Source organism: Arvicola amphibius, chromosome 1 (genome assembly GCF_903992535.2).
Source record: "Arvicola amphibius chromosome 1, mArvAmp1.2, whole genome shotgun sequence".
Classification (NCBI taxonomy): domain Eukaryota; kingdom Metazoa; phylum Chordata; class Mammalia; order Rodentia; family Cricetidae; genus Arvicola; species Arvicola amphibius.
Window position 1 is genome coordinate 185,878,172 of NC_052047.1, and position 14,657 is coordinate 185,892,828.

General features: G+C 49.1%; 1 protein-coding gene across 4 annotated transcripts in view; it reads left to right on the top strand.

Annotated features, from left to right (window-relative positions):
• The first annotated feature begins 10,079 nt into the window (after nt 1–10,079).
• Gbf1 (golgi brefeldin A resistant guanine nucleotide exchange factor 1) overlaps nt 10,080–14,657 on the top strand; it is a 138,193-nt gene continuing 133,615 nt past the window's right edge. For all 4 annotated transcript variants that reach the window (XM_038324742.1, XM_038324753.1, XM_038324761.2 and 1 more), the window contains exon 1: nt 10,080–10,336. The gene's annotated coding sequence lies outside the window, so the exon portion shown is untranslated. The remainder of the gene's footprint in view (nt 10,337–14,657) is intronic.

Below are 14,657 nucleotides of genomic sequence, written 5' to 3' on the forward strand. Positions count from 1 at the left end.
AGAATAAAGAAGCAGCAAAAACGGGCTAAGGAGTGCAAGCAGAGAGCCACCGGCATCAGGGGCTGGTGAAGAAAGAATGAAGCTGTCTGACTCTTGACTGAGTTCATAACTACAGTGAGGGGCTGTCCATGACACTGCGGGCAGAAGTAGCGCGCACAAAAGCCGGGCTATGAAGAGATGAGAGGAAGGGCACAGAACTCAGGCAGGCAGTCTCATGTCCGGGTGGGCCGGTCAGGCAAAGACTGGGGGCGCCAAGTTGTTATCTGAGTTGGAGACAGGCTGACTGAGGATTAAGCTCCCCCAAACTGCTACAGGTCAGGAAGCTGGGGAGTTGGGCCAGGGGCCAGGGACTTCATCTAACTCAGTGGAGAGGGAGGGAAATGCAGCCGTGTGGAAGCTGCCTGGCTGGTTGATGCTGGCAGGGTCAAACATAGTCAAAAGATAACTGGAGATGAATCTAGAGCTCCCAGAGGGTTTGCCTGCCCACTCCTATTCTTTCTGACACCCTTTGCTGGAGATGCAAGGACCAGGCTTCACTGGCATCATGGAGGCTAGCCCAGGCCTAGGGAAAACAGAAGTTCAGGTATGTTTTGATTCCAAAGTACAGTAAGTCTGTAATGGACCAGCAACAACAAAATATTCAGGAGACATTAAGGCAAAGACCAGATCATAGGCCACTGTGGTTCCCAAGGGACACAGGCTCATGGTAAGAAGGCAACTGTCATGAAACCAACTTGCAGTCCAAAAGCCAGAGGAGTAGATGAAGGCCACTGGGAGAGCCCAAGATAAGTTGAAATAGGAATACCTGAAGCAGGAGGAACAGCATGGAGAGAATGGGAAAAAAATTGTCACCTTGCAGGGAGTGGATGAGGAGGGGCAGAAGCAGACCTGGGGTTGTGGCCTAGAGATCTTAAATAGTAAACTGCGAACAGGGGAGAACCAAGGTCCTATACTAGACAGTGCCATCCCATGAGCCTAGGCTGAAGCGAATCCCTGCCATGCCTATAGCCTTCTATTCAGTAGGCTCTGGTCTGCTGAACCACAGTGTGCCAAGAGGAACAAATGCCTCTTAGTTTCTTCATAGCTTCAGGACAAAACTCAGCACTTCAGGTGGAGGCAGGGGTGACTTGATGGACCCAAGTCACCAAGTTTCTGAGCGTTCTTTTTTTGGTCAAGCATTGTATGTGTGCTAAGAGGGGTCCTCAAGAACTGTAGCCCACAGACTTCAACTTGCTCACTCACACGGTCTAGGGAGCAAACAGAACATACAATAGGAGAATGATTATAGGAGATCAGATGTGGGAACTCGTAAGAAGAGGTATCAAGTGTTGGGGCTCAGAGAATGTAGGTACTTGACTGATGGGGTGGTTGTGGAGAAAGAGAAGGGGCAGGGCCTTCTAAAGAACCCAGAACCAACCATTGGGAGTGGTTAAAGTTCTACACAGACCCTCGTTTGATCAAAGGCTTAATGTGGGACATGAAGGATTAGCAGCAAAAAGGGCTTAGATCGAGGGGGCCTGTGATGAGAGACAAGTGCTGGTACAAATTTGATAAAGTCAAGGCTAGAGTGTTTCCGGTTCTTCTGCGGGGGTGGGGGGGGGTGTAATCCTAAATTAAGGGTGTGGTCACATATGTGATCCCAGCACTGAAAAGACTGTGGCAGGAAGATCAAGAGCTCAAACCCAGCGTGGGCTTTATAAGGAAACCATGCAGGAAAATAGAGACGAGATGTGGTAGCAACTAATATGAAATTTCTTTGAGACCTCTAGCTTGATTTTATTAATTTTCCTGTGCTCAGGATTGAGTCAGGTCCCTTGTACATGGTAGGTGAAGACCCTACCACCACTAAGCTACCTGAGGGATATCCCTGGCCCCTCTAGCTGAAATTTAAGACTTCAAATTGACTTCGTACCCTATTTCATAAAGCATATGTGTATTTACAACCCCAGTCTTAAGGTAACATCCATCACACAGGGAAGATAGGCCACAGGCTGCCTATTGCTCTCTACTCCTGTATGGCCTTCCCAGCTCTCCCAGGAAGCACAGCTGCAAGCTGTGGGACTAGTTTTGTCAGTAGCCAGTGACATACAAAAGCAGCATCTCCGTGCCCTTCATTTGCAGCGGTAACTAGAATGGATCGGCTTTACAAGGTTTACAAGGAAGGTTGCCACCATGCCTGGCAGCACTAGGGATGCTGAGACAGGAAGTTTCCAGTTCAAAGCCAGCCTGGACTACATAAAGGAGACTCTGTTACAAACAAAAAATTAAAGATGGTCTTAAGGAAGGAAGACTGGGAAGAGAGGTGGATTGGACTGTCACTCTTATAGGTCATTGCACACCCTGCACACCCTGCAGGTCCTCTAAAGCTCAGGACCTAATAGATCCCTTTGGCTCGCTGTCATTTCCCTCTCCCATACTGAAGCAAATGTTAGTTAGAATGAATGGGAAAGAAAAGATCTGACTGTTCCCACCCCTCCGTCACTGTAGTTCTGCTTCAGTCCTTCCACCCTGCCCTCCCTTCCTGGACTTGGATCCTCAGCTCTCATTGACATTCTTGAGCAGTAGACAGGCAGAGTTCAGGTCAGGCTATTTGGTAGAGAGGTTAAGACATATGGGGAGCTCCTCACGTTCCCAGAGAGGGACAGGGTGATGGCTGACACAGGAACTCCAGGGAAGATGTTCAAACTGTCCTTAAGAACCTGGCTGTGGCTGAATCAAGGACACAATGGGGCTACTTCAAGGCAGAAGACCCCACCTCCCAAAGAAAGCTTCTGTGGCCATGGGGAGTGTGGTTTGGGCAGAATAACAGCGGGAAGGTTTCTTGTGGTGTTTCTCCATTTACAGGGAGCTTTCCTCCTGTACACGATTGATATGTTTCATGTAGTTCTCACAGGCCCTGAGTGGCAGGAATGCCCATCCCTGCTTATCTCCAAGGAGGCAGGGAACTGTCCTAGGCTGCACAGAAGCAGGAGGTTTGAGCCGAGTTCTGCTTTCCCTTGTCTCGCCCTCCACACTGCAACCATGAGGGACTGAAGCCCTGATAGATTTTACTTCATGCCTCTATTCTCTGAAGATGAACCCTGGAAGTTAGTGGTCAAACATTCTCCTATTTATCCTAAGTTGTAATTCTCTAGTTCTAAGAGCCCCCACCCCCCAACATCTTTAGTTTCAGGATTCAGCAGGCAAGTCCTCCGCTCATTTAGGTCTTTTATTGTGTTGTAGATTTTCATCTTGTTTCCCAGCAAGCCCTCCCTATTCTCCATTTTGCCAACCATCCTCTCTCTCCCTCTCCCTCTCCCTTCCCCCCCTCTGGAACCCAGGACTTTGGGTATTTTGGGTATGCTATGCAAACACTCTCCCACTAAGCTACACTCCTGGCTCTGGTCTCTGACTTCCCTAGGGCCATAGCATCCTCCCTGAGAGCTTCTGGATGGTGGTCAAGCACTCAGCTACATGGTTTCGCATCCGAGAGGAAGAAAGTTCTGTTTTGTCTGGTTTTTATTTTCAGTCATCTTTGCTATGATGCTATCTTTTTTTTTTTCTTTTTCAGTCTTTTTGGTGAAAGCCAAACTTTGGTTTTTTAAAGAGCCAGCTGTAATGCCTTCATTATTTCTTCCCTGATATGGAGTCCTTCATTTCCTGCATAGTTTCAGTGATTTCTCCCCCCCAAAAGCAATGGGAACACAAGCCCCTAAGATGTATACGGACTGTGATGGGAGTAGTTGGGGTGTGATTCTATGTTTATCAAGGAGGGCAAGGGACAAACAAAAGATGAGGAGCAGGGTCTCAACCAGTATCTAAGCAAACTTTAGGACTCAGGAGTGGAGGCAGGAGTGTGAGAATTAAGAGTTATATTTTCCTTATGGGTGGAGGAGGAGAAAAGTGGACTTTTTAAGATTACTCATTGTTAAATAATTTTTTTGTACCCCAGACGAGTTGTCCTGTTCAAATGTGTAGATTCGGCGTTCCCTTCTGCTTAATTGGGCTCTAGTTAGAGTTGGAGGTCAGGGAGGGAGGGTGGCCATTATATAGGCCCAGAGGAGTCAGAGCTCTCTCTCAGTCAGAAAGAAGCAAACAGGGCAATTGAGACATCTTTCTTGGCCAGATTAAGCCGATGGTGCAGGCATCATGAGGACCACAGAGTAGATTTCATCTGCCTCCTTTTCCCTTTTCCCCTCTCTCAGGAAGGCAGGATTTGCTTTACGAAAGGGCTACAATCTCTTTGTCTGGTGGGTTCTTGTCGCTCAGGAGCCGTGAGTGGGCCAACAACCAGACTAGGAGTGTGAGGCCATCTAGTCTGCGGTACTGGAATTAGGGTTAGAAGGGGGGGGGGATAACAGTTGACTCCGAGTTTGTGAGAGAACTGAGACTCTCAGGGGCTTGCTGGTGAAAGGATGTTCACTGACCGGCTGCTGATGTACCTATGGCTTATTCTTTGCTCTGTTGCTCTTGATCCTTTCCTCACATTTGGATTGTGGAAGTCTATTGATGCCCTGATCCGTTTGAGCTAGAGTGGGGTTGTTTCGCAGAGGTACCCTGTTCCAAGGCCAGGCTGCGTCGTTTAATTTCCCTGTTCCCTCCAGGCTCAACAGGCAGAAGGGGCAGAAAGAATCAAGTTTGCAAACTGGAAGTTGGAAATTCAGGGGACCCACTGAGAAGACCCCATTGCACAAACCGCAGCTGGGCAGGCGCTGCTGGAGAGATGGACATGCCAGCCGGCCAGGGACATTCTGTCCACCACTATTTGACACATCGTCTCTTCGGGAAAGACCCACTTTGCCACCCCAAACATTCTGTCCGCTCAAAACCCCACGTGTCGCCGACATTCTGTCTGATTCTGAGGCGGCTCTGGATCTGGACCCTTCCAGATCTCGACGCCCCACGACAGGTCCGTCACTTTTGTCGCGTTGAGCTGGCAGCCTCGGCCCTGTAGCCAGCGGCCATCTGACCCAGTAGCTACTCTCGCAATACGGCTCTTATTCCAACTGCGGAGCAGCTGGGAAGAAAAGCAGGAGCTACTATAAGCACCCCTACTTCCAGCCGCTGCAATCTGTCTAAGCCTGGGCTAAGGGGCGCTGGGCGCTGCCTGTTGCCCTTACTCCGGACGACCGTAGCTTTCTGCTACCCCTATCATCTTCTGGTCACTTGCCCTCTTCCCCTAGATACCAGGGTGCTTTCTGGCAAAGGTCTCCAGACTCCCTGCTCTGTGATCCATGCAGTTCTTCGGCTTCTCTCTGGGTCCCCTTAATCATCCCGGTCCCCCAGGTCCTTACCCGGAGTTTCCCTTCTCCCATGTACCAGCCCGGGGGCTGCTGTACGCCTTTCCAGTCTTGACCGGTTCCCCAAACACCAGAGTTCAGCCGCCCCAGGTTCCCTTTTAGGAGTCCCCGGGGCCAGTCTTGACTCTCCGGTCCCCTGAGTTCCTGTTCCCCGCATGGTCAAGCACTCACAGTGCGTCCTGCAGCAGGCAGACTCCCGGTGGTGGTGGTGGTGGCGGCGGCGGCGGCGGCGGCGGCGGCGTTCTGGAGCGCAGGCAGGGGCCAGGGGCCAGGCACCCTGCCGGGTGGGGGCCGCCCCCCTGCTTTGGGGCGGCCGCTCTGCTGGGCGCTCCCAGGCTAGCAGAGGAGAGAGTGAGCCTCACAGAGTAGTGCCACCCCCCGTCCGTGCCCATTCACTTTATGGCAGCCCAGGGCGCCCCCAGCCCGCCGCCGCTAGCTGCGCGCCCTAGGCCCCGCCCCTTTCCAGCTGCAACGCTCAGGCTCCTCCCTTTCCAGCTGTGAGCCTTCAGGCCCCGCCTTAGTGGGGAGGGGTCCTGCCGGCGGACAGCCAACAACCCCGCCCTCTAACCAATCAAAAGCGTTCGCCAGCAACAGAGTAACGCCCCCTCCCCACGTGGCCGGGACCGCGCTCCAGCAGGGACGCTCCCGGTCGGCTAAGCCAGCAAAAGTACGGTGGTCGGCGTTGCTGCCGGAGTCCACAGTTGGTGGCGAATTGAGGGCTTGGGCTCTACTTGGAGCGACGTGAAACAGTGCTTGGGGAGAGGGCTGCAGGAGCGCCGGGTGAAACGGCGAACCCGGCCGCCGAGTCTCAGCGCTCACACTTTGCTGTCGCTTGTTTCGCCGATTTTCTCCACTTGTCGCTGTCTGTCTTTCCACTCTTTGTCTCTGTTCCAGTCCTCGGACGTCTCTCCTCTTCCTTCTGACCGCCGCTTTGCTCCCTACTCTGCCACTTTGGAAGGGTAATTTCTCTTTTCAAGACCATCCCACCCCCTTTTCCATCACATCTTTTCCTTCCCAGCTATCTCTAATTTTTTCCTCCCCTAAGAAGGATAACTTGGAAAAAGGGGTTGGAACGAGAAAAATCAAAATGGTGTACAGCACTTTCCCTCACACAGTGACCTTGGACAAGTAACAACGGTGCCAACTCCCACCCTGGCCAAAATAAAAGGAAGCTTCCAGTGGCTCTCTGGCCTTAGGCTGGGTGCTCTTCAAAGACCTGAGCGCTTGGCCTCTCACTCTGCACTATCAGTTTGCCTGGGCTGAGCTCTTCCAGCTTCAGCGATTCTGCACCCTTCCCCCCACCCCCACACACACCACACACACACCAGATTCAGTCCTGTGGGTAAGGGGTAGCCTTCGCGCTTTTTGCTTAGGTATTTGCAAGGGACAAGACAGATGTCCAAGGAATATGATAGGCTGGGTTATTTGGTGCCCCTGAGATCCTAAACCCTGTGCACAATATGCTCCTAAAATGACCCTGGGCATACATACCGATGCTTAAAACAAGCCAGTTACCTTTACTGCATTCAGGAGAAAGGACAAGCAAGGTTTTTAGGGTGGAATTCTAGACCTTCAGGACCAGAACTCCCCTATCTTCCCGTTCATAGGGTCTTGCCTCTGTAGCTCTGTGGTTTTCACTGGCCCTAAACTTTTAACTGTTATCCTATCTCTACCTGTACTGAATGCAGTGTTTGCAGGTGTGCGACATGACACTGAGCTCTTAGTCGTCAATTTCGTTAGTATTGAACACTGAACACTTCTTGTCTTTCCTGGCAATAACCAATCATATCGCTGATATTGACTTTTTGACTTTTTTTTTTTTTTCGAGACAGGGTTTCTCTGTAGCTTTGGAGCCTGTCCTGGAACTAGCTCTTGTAGTTCAGGCTGGCCTCAAACTCACAGAGATCCACTTGCCTCTGCCTCCTAGTGCTGGGATTAAAGGCGTGTAGATGCGTGCCATCAACAGCTGCCATACTGACTTCTAAGTTCCACTAAAGGTCCTGTCTTATCTGAGAAGCCATCCCCGAACTGCCAGATAAGTCAGATGTATAACCTCTTGCTCCCATGGCCCCTTAGTGTATGTTTGCTCTCGTTCATCTTCGATATTGAAGAGATCAGCTGATGCATTGTCTTCTATAAAATATAGTAAAGCATGAAGCATTTTTTCTTTATTATTCTATTCGTGAGCATATATAAACTCAATAAGTGTTTTATCTGTTAAATGATATGTAATACTTATAAAAGATGGAAGGATTGTCATATCTCTGTCTACCTATCTGTCTTCTGTCTACTGTCTATCCATCCATCTATCTAATCTATCTATCCACCCATCCGTCTATATCTTTCTGTATCCCCATCTTTAATTCACAAGCACATCCTTTTAAGATGTCTAACATCTGGAGGCATGTGTTGGTAGTGATGGATGAGTAGGGAGTTTTAGTTCCCTTACAGGGTTTTCCAATGGTCTTTCCAACATGAGACGGGCCCAAAAGATCAAGCCCCAGTTTTCATGAAGAGAAACATGGGTCAGAGGTGCCATAGAATGAGGTGCTCTGGAGATTGTTTCATCTTCACCTGACTTCCTTTAGGTCCTTAGCTGGATCAAGACCAAGACGCTGATTATAGGTACAGAGAGATACTGGGGCGGGGGGGGGGGTTCTTTGTGTCAAACTTTAGTTCTGAATGGTTCTTTAAATTAGAGGGCCATGGTCCATGGAGGACTTTGGATGCCTGTTCCAAGAACACAGTCCTATGGGTTTAGGTATGGAACGTCCCTGGACTCCAGTTGTCCATAAATGGGGAGACGTGGAGAGAGTGGCTTTTCAGTAATTCTGGGTTCTATCGGCAGATCAGCCGGGAATTTCTGCAAGCAGAAAGCCACCCTCTTGCCCTCTTTTCATACATTCCCATTTCTAGATACCTTTTTTTAGTGTGCATTGGTGTTTTGCCTGCATGAGGGTGTGAGGTACCCTGGATCTGGAATTACAGACAGTTGTGAACTGCCATGAGTGCTGGGAATTGAACCCGGGTCCTCTGGAATAACAGCCAGTGCTCTTAACCACTGAGTCATCTTTCCAGCCCCTCTAGATACTTTTATTATCTTAGCATTTTCTGTCTTTTGAAAGGAGAGACTTGTTAGCTTTTTTTAAAAAATGATTTGTTTTGCCAGGTATGGTTGCACATGCTTTTAACCCCAGTCCTCAGGAGGTAGTAGCAGGCAATCTCTGTGAGTTTGAAGCCAGCCTGGTCTACAGAGTGCGTTCAAAGACAGCCAGGGCTACAGAGAGACCTTGTCTCAAAAACAGAAAATTATTTGTGTGAGTATGTGCCCAAAGTGTTGGTGCCCTCTGGAGCTGGGGTTACAGTAGGTAGTGAGATGTGTAGATGCCAGAAACTGAACTCGGGTCTTTGGGGAGAGCAGAAAGCACACTTCACTGTTAAGCTATCTCTCTAGCCTCACCTGTCAGCAGCGCTAAGGCAAACGGGGAATTTTCATTTTTCTGTCAATGATGTGGGCTAATGGTGTGAGATTAGGTCCTCAAACTTGATCCTCCTGCACCATCCACCCAATTGTTTGTTAAGATTTGTCCAAAGCACTGGGTGGTAGTGGCGCATGCCTTTAATCCCAGCACTCGGGAGGCAGAGGCAGGTGGATTATTGTGAGTTTGAGGCCAGCCTGGTCTATAAGAGCTGGTTCCAGGACAGGATCAACAAACAAACAAACAAACAACAAATAAAAACAAACAAAACAACAACAACAACAAAAGATTTGTCCAAGGCTTAACAGGAAGGGCTGAGCTCAGAGTCATAGCCCTATGGCATAAGGTATAAGAACTATTGAGGGGATTGGAGAGATGGTTCCGTGGTTAAGAGCACAGTCTGCTCTTTCAGAAGACCAGGGTTCAGTTCCCAGTACTCTGTTGGCAATTTGCAACTTGTTTTCAGGAGATCCAAACAGGCACTGGACATGTAGAAAAAAAATCCGTACACATAAAATAAACAAAATCTTTTTTAAAGCGAAGTATTAAAGATTTTTTTTTTTCCTTTTTCTTTCGTCCTCCTGAATTTGCTGGATAGGTGGATTAGCACACTTGGATCTGTTGTTCTCTGCTAGGCATGGAGCCAGCTTTCCTCGGTAGAACTTTTTCCAGTTCTGGAACACGAGGAAATTAGTTCAATTAGCTATCCAAGATTCCCGCTACCATTTTCTCTATTTCTGGATGGTAGGAATGGAGTTTAAAACACAAAATCAGAGTTGGAATGAGACAGGCACACACACCTGTGATAAGTCAAAATGGCATGAAAGATGGCATGGGTTGGATTTAGGAAGGAGGATTCCCCAGACTTGCCCGGAAAGGGAGGGATCTCTAAATATCAATGCCCAGTTAACTTTGACAGGATGTAGTTCGGGGAGTAGGGTCGCCCGCTCACGCTCTCAAAACGGACCCCGCCCCCTTTCTAGCAAATCATAGCCTTCTTCCCGGGGCTGCCCAGCAGCCACTGCTAAACAGCGCGCTGCAACCGAACACTACCTAACCCCACCCCTCTAACCGCGCAACACAATTTCTCATTTTTTATTGGCTTCTATAACCGTCAGTCAGAAAATCCTCGTATCCGTTGGCTGTCCCCGACCTACTCTCCGTTCCCTTGTAATCTGGGCTGGTCTCTTTGGGCACTGCACGCCTCCCGGAGCTAATTCCTTTCCTTGGATTGGATAGCTGGAGTGCCACTTCTCAGGGTGCCACACTCTGATTGGCCGAGCGCGGCCGGACTCGCTCAGTTACCAGGCAGCGGGCTAGACTGAGGCTAGTTACCACGTCAGTGAGCTGACAGGGAAGGTAGCCGGCTCCGCCGACCGTCCCGGCCCAGTTCTCCGGGCCAGCTGTGAGCTCTCACCCTGAAGTTAGCATCGACTTCCAGAAAACAGGCTCCGTCCCGTGTCTCGGTCGCCGCCAGCGCCGGGAAAGCGGCTGGGAGACGCCTCCGGGGCCAGGCTGGACATGAGCCGCGGCTGCCGGTACTGGGACTAGGCCCCGCCATTTTGGATCCGCTGACAGGTCAGCGAAGTCTCTTCTTAGAGTTCCAGCGTCGCGTAGGCCGCCTGACGTTGCCATAAGGAAGGAGGAGGAAGGGTCCTTTGGTTGAGCCGAGCGGGCTGGGGTAGGGCTTAGGGGGAGGAAATAAACCCCAAAGATTGATGTGGGAGAGAGTTGGGAGGTGTGCAGGGGCCAAAGGTCAGGCCCTTGGCCCCGAGGGGTGTTTTCAGCTCTAAGTGACTCTGGGGATGCCAGAGTCATTTCTGGGTTGCTAGGCTTAGTCTAGTCTTCAACTCCTCTTCTTCATGGCTTCCTGCATTCTATAAAGAATGTAGTCCTCCAAAACTGAAAGCAAAGCTAGGGATGGGTTTTTCGGGGTTTAGACAAGGAATCTTCCCAGGTCCTGTGAGCTGTCACTTTTGGGTGATTCCGTCCTGAGACAACTGAAGTGCTTCATTAAGGTGCAGGCCGGATTAGGCAGTTAGAAGGCGTAGAGGCTGGAGACCAGCAGCCTGGGGAACTGCCTGTAAGATACGCTTTTCCTTCTACAGGACAGCACAGCTGTCACCGTGGGTCTGTAATGTAAACACTTTTTTTCTCTGAGACAGGGTCTCTGGCTGTCCCATAGATCTCTACACCAGGCTGGCCTTGAACTCACAAAGATCCGCCTGCCTCTGCCTCCCCTGTGCTGGGATTAAAGGCATGCGCCACCACCACCAACTGTCAACACTTCTCTTCTGGTGTGTGTTTTGAGTAGGCATTTTCCCACTGTGACTTCTTTCCATTTACCCTAAGGACATGAGATGTAGTAACAAGGAAGCCACTCTTTTGTGGTACATTCGGTTGGGAGCTAAGGGGGATTTGAGTACGGATTAAGTTCGGTACTGGCGGTCTGTTTACTTTCAATAGGAGGAAAAGCACGAAGAGGATTGGAGATGTAGGTCAGCTGGTAAGGGCTTGCCTTGCATGTATGAAGTCTTGAGTACCTGGGCACCTGGGCACACCTGTAATTCCAGTACTTGGGAGGTAGAAACAAAGGGTCAGGCATTCAAGGTCATCCTCTGCGACTCTTGAGTTAGAGGCCAGCCTGGGCTAAATGAGACACTGTCTCAAACAAACAGACAAGTTGTGAGAGATGGTCTACTTGTGGTAGAGTCAAGGAAGCAGAGTGGATGACTGGGCTCAACCCCAAAGACATAAACATAAAGTGTCGTTTATGGCCCAGTAATGACCTTTGACATTGCTGTGTTATAAAGCAGTGGCAGTTCATCAAAGGCAAAGAGGACTTTAGAGAGGAGAGGCCATGGAGTGTTTTTTAGCGCAGAAACTCAAGAATACCTGGCACTAGCGTAGGCCTTGTGGAGGATATACATGGAAAAATCTGCCATGGTCTTACAGTAATGGGGATGGGACCGTTGGGTCTTACGTATGGTAGCCGAGCAGTCTACCACTGAGTCATAGCCACAGCTTGCTTTAATTATTTATTTTTGAGACATGGTCCCTCCAAGTTGGCCTGGCTGGCCTGGAAACTTGCTCTGTAGCCCTTGACCTCCTGAGCTGCTGGATTTACAGGGCTGCACCACTAGGTCTGGCTCTTTACTTCTGAAAAGTAATGACTTATGCTAGGTGTAGTGACAGACAGTCTCAGTACTTTCCGGGTTGAGGAAGAGCATTTTGAGTTTAAGACTAGCCTGGCCTACAAAGTGAGATTCTGTCTCAAAACAAAACAAAACAATCTTCCTAATTTCTTTCAGCAGATATTGGACCCCACAAAATATCATGCATCCCTGGGATTAGTTTAGTATGTGGTTAGGCTTTGTGGCTTGGCCTGGCCCTGCAGTCAGTCCTTTTGTGTGGTAAGTAGAAACAAGGTGGAGGACTGGGGATTGGAAGGCAGATTATCTAGGATGATACAATCCTTGAACCAAGTTTCTCTTACTTCATTCTCTTTGCCCTCCTAAAAATGGGTGTGTTAGAGTGTGTATACATGTGTTAGGAAGAGAAGGAATCGTGTTTCTGATTTATATAGATTTAAAGCAAATGGAGTGGGACTGGTACAGGACACTGCTTTCTATGAGAATCAGACATTTCCAATAAAGGATACATCTCAGTGATAAAGCATTTTCCTAGCACGTGAGAGAGAGGCCCTGGGTTTGATTTTCAGTGCTGGGGGCAGGATATGATTTTCTATGTAGGAATAATTCCACTAACATAAACTTTCTTTCTTTCTTTCTTTTTTTTTGGTTTTTTTTGAGACAGGGTTTCTTTGTAGTTTTGGAGCCTGTCCTGGAACTAGCTCTTGTAGACCAGGCTGGCCTCGAACTCACAGAGATCCACCTGCCTCTGCCTCCCGAGTGCTGGGGTTAAAGGCGTGCGCCACCACCACCTGGCCCATAATTTTTCTTTAAGGTTGTTCTCAAACTTCAAACTTCTTTTTAATAGTAGTCTGCTGTAAGCAAACTATATAGTACGTTGCAGTGTTGCAGTCTTTTTTTTTTTTTTTTTTAAATAGGATTTCTCTGTGTAGCCTTGGCTGTCCTGGAACTTGTTCAGTAGCCCATGTTGGCCTCAAACTCAGAGATTTGCTGGCCTCTGCTTCCCAAATGCTGAGATTAAAGGTATGCACAACCACCGTCTGGCATATGTTCCAATCTTTTTTTTTTTTCCTAGACAGGGTTTCTATGTGTACCCCTGGTTGTCCTGGAAATTGCTCTGTTTACCAGGCTGGCCTTGAACTCAGAGATCCACCTGCCTCTGCCTCCCAAGTGCTGGGATTAAAGGTATGCGCCACCATAGCCCAGCTCGTGTGTTCCAGTCTTAACAGTGATGCTCATTGACACAGTAGGAATTAAACTTGTGGGCACATTTTTGTAGCTGCTGTCAGTTCCAGTTTCAGCTTACCTGATCCCCTTTCACTCCCTGTGTTCCAGAGTCAGGATGACTGCTGCTTTAAAGTCATAGCACTCACTGGTGGAGTGTCTCTTCTGCTCCAGTGGGCAGCTGGAGAGGAAGATGACACAGCTCCTGCTCGGGAGGAGATACTGTTTGTAAACAGCGTCTCTGGGAAGACCATTGACTGGCCACGCTCCATCCCTGTTGGCTGGTTGTTGCTGATTAGAATGATTGGATGTCGGGTTCATGGTGGGGTTGAGTGGAAAGGAGAAGGAGAGATCCATTTTACCTTCATGCTGGAAGAGCTATGAAATAAATGCAATAAGTTGTTGTTCCTCTTTTTTACATTTCAACTGCATTTGTTTAAAGGAAAATACAGTAGAGTGGTATGCTCCTTTGGAACCTCAGTGGCAGTGGAAATGATCATGGAAGTGATGATTTATTCCAGATAGTGAATGTGCTCAGAGCAGCAATAGTATAAATAATCGTGAAAGTGTAACGACAAATCTTTTTGTTGTTGTTTTGTTTTTGTTTTTTGAGGCAGGGTTTCTCTGTGTAGCCTTGGCTGTCCTGGAACTCACTTTGTAATCCAGGCTGGCCCTGGTCTACAAGAGCTAGTTCCAGGACAGGCTCTAGAAACTACAGGGAAACTCTGTCTCGAAAAAAACCAAAAAAAAAAAAAAAAGTAATCCAGGCTGGCCTTGAACTCATAGAGATCCACCTGCTTCTGCCTCCGAAGTGCTGGGATTAAAGATGTGTTCTACCACTGTCTGGTTGAGGACAAATCTTATAAACAAGGGTTATACATTTGAGTGCATGTCAGGCAGGGAATATGAATGACAGAAGCAGTCAGGAGGAAAATGGATAGGAAGCAGCAGAGCTTGTACTGTGCAGGCCCCTAATTGAAGAAGGCAGCTGCTGCTTCTGCTTCTGCTTCCGCAGGTGGCTACTGTTTGAAGACCTGAGCACAGCATGACTGGCTGTCCTGTTGTTTAGTCCATGGTAATTCCTGAAAGAGAAACTAGGCTGGCTGTGTGGGACTAGCACTGCCGCTCCCAGTACCCCGTCACTCGAGCTGCTTTTCTTTGTTCCACTCTGCCACTGGTCACCCTTATACCTTGTGTGTTCTGAGCAGTTAAGATGAGGATAGAGAGGAGCGTTGGTTCATTTGCATCTCTCAGATGGGCAGTTTTGGACAGGTCAGTGGCTTTCCCTACATACAGTTCTGGAGATAGTCTCAGAATCTCCACTGAAGGAGGAGATGGCACGCAGAGCCAAGGTACACCGTGCACCCGATTAGCAGGTTTGAGAGGTTTTTCCAGCTGTGCCTGGTCAGATCAGAGTACCTGCTTTTTCCTGGTTCGACTTTCTCTAACTCCTATCCTTCCCCCCCCCCCCCCCCCCCCGAGACAGGGTTTCTCTGTAGCTTTGGAGCCTGTCCTGGAGCTAG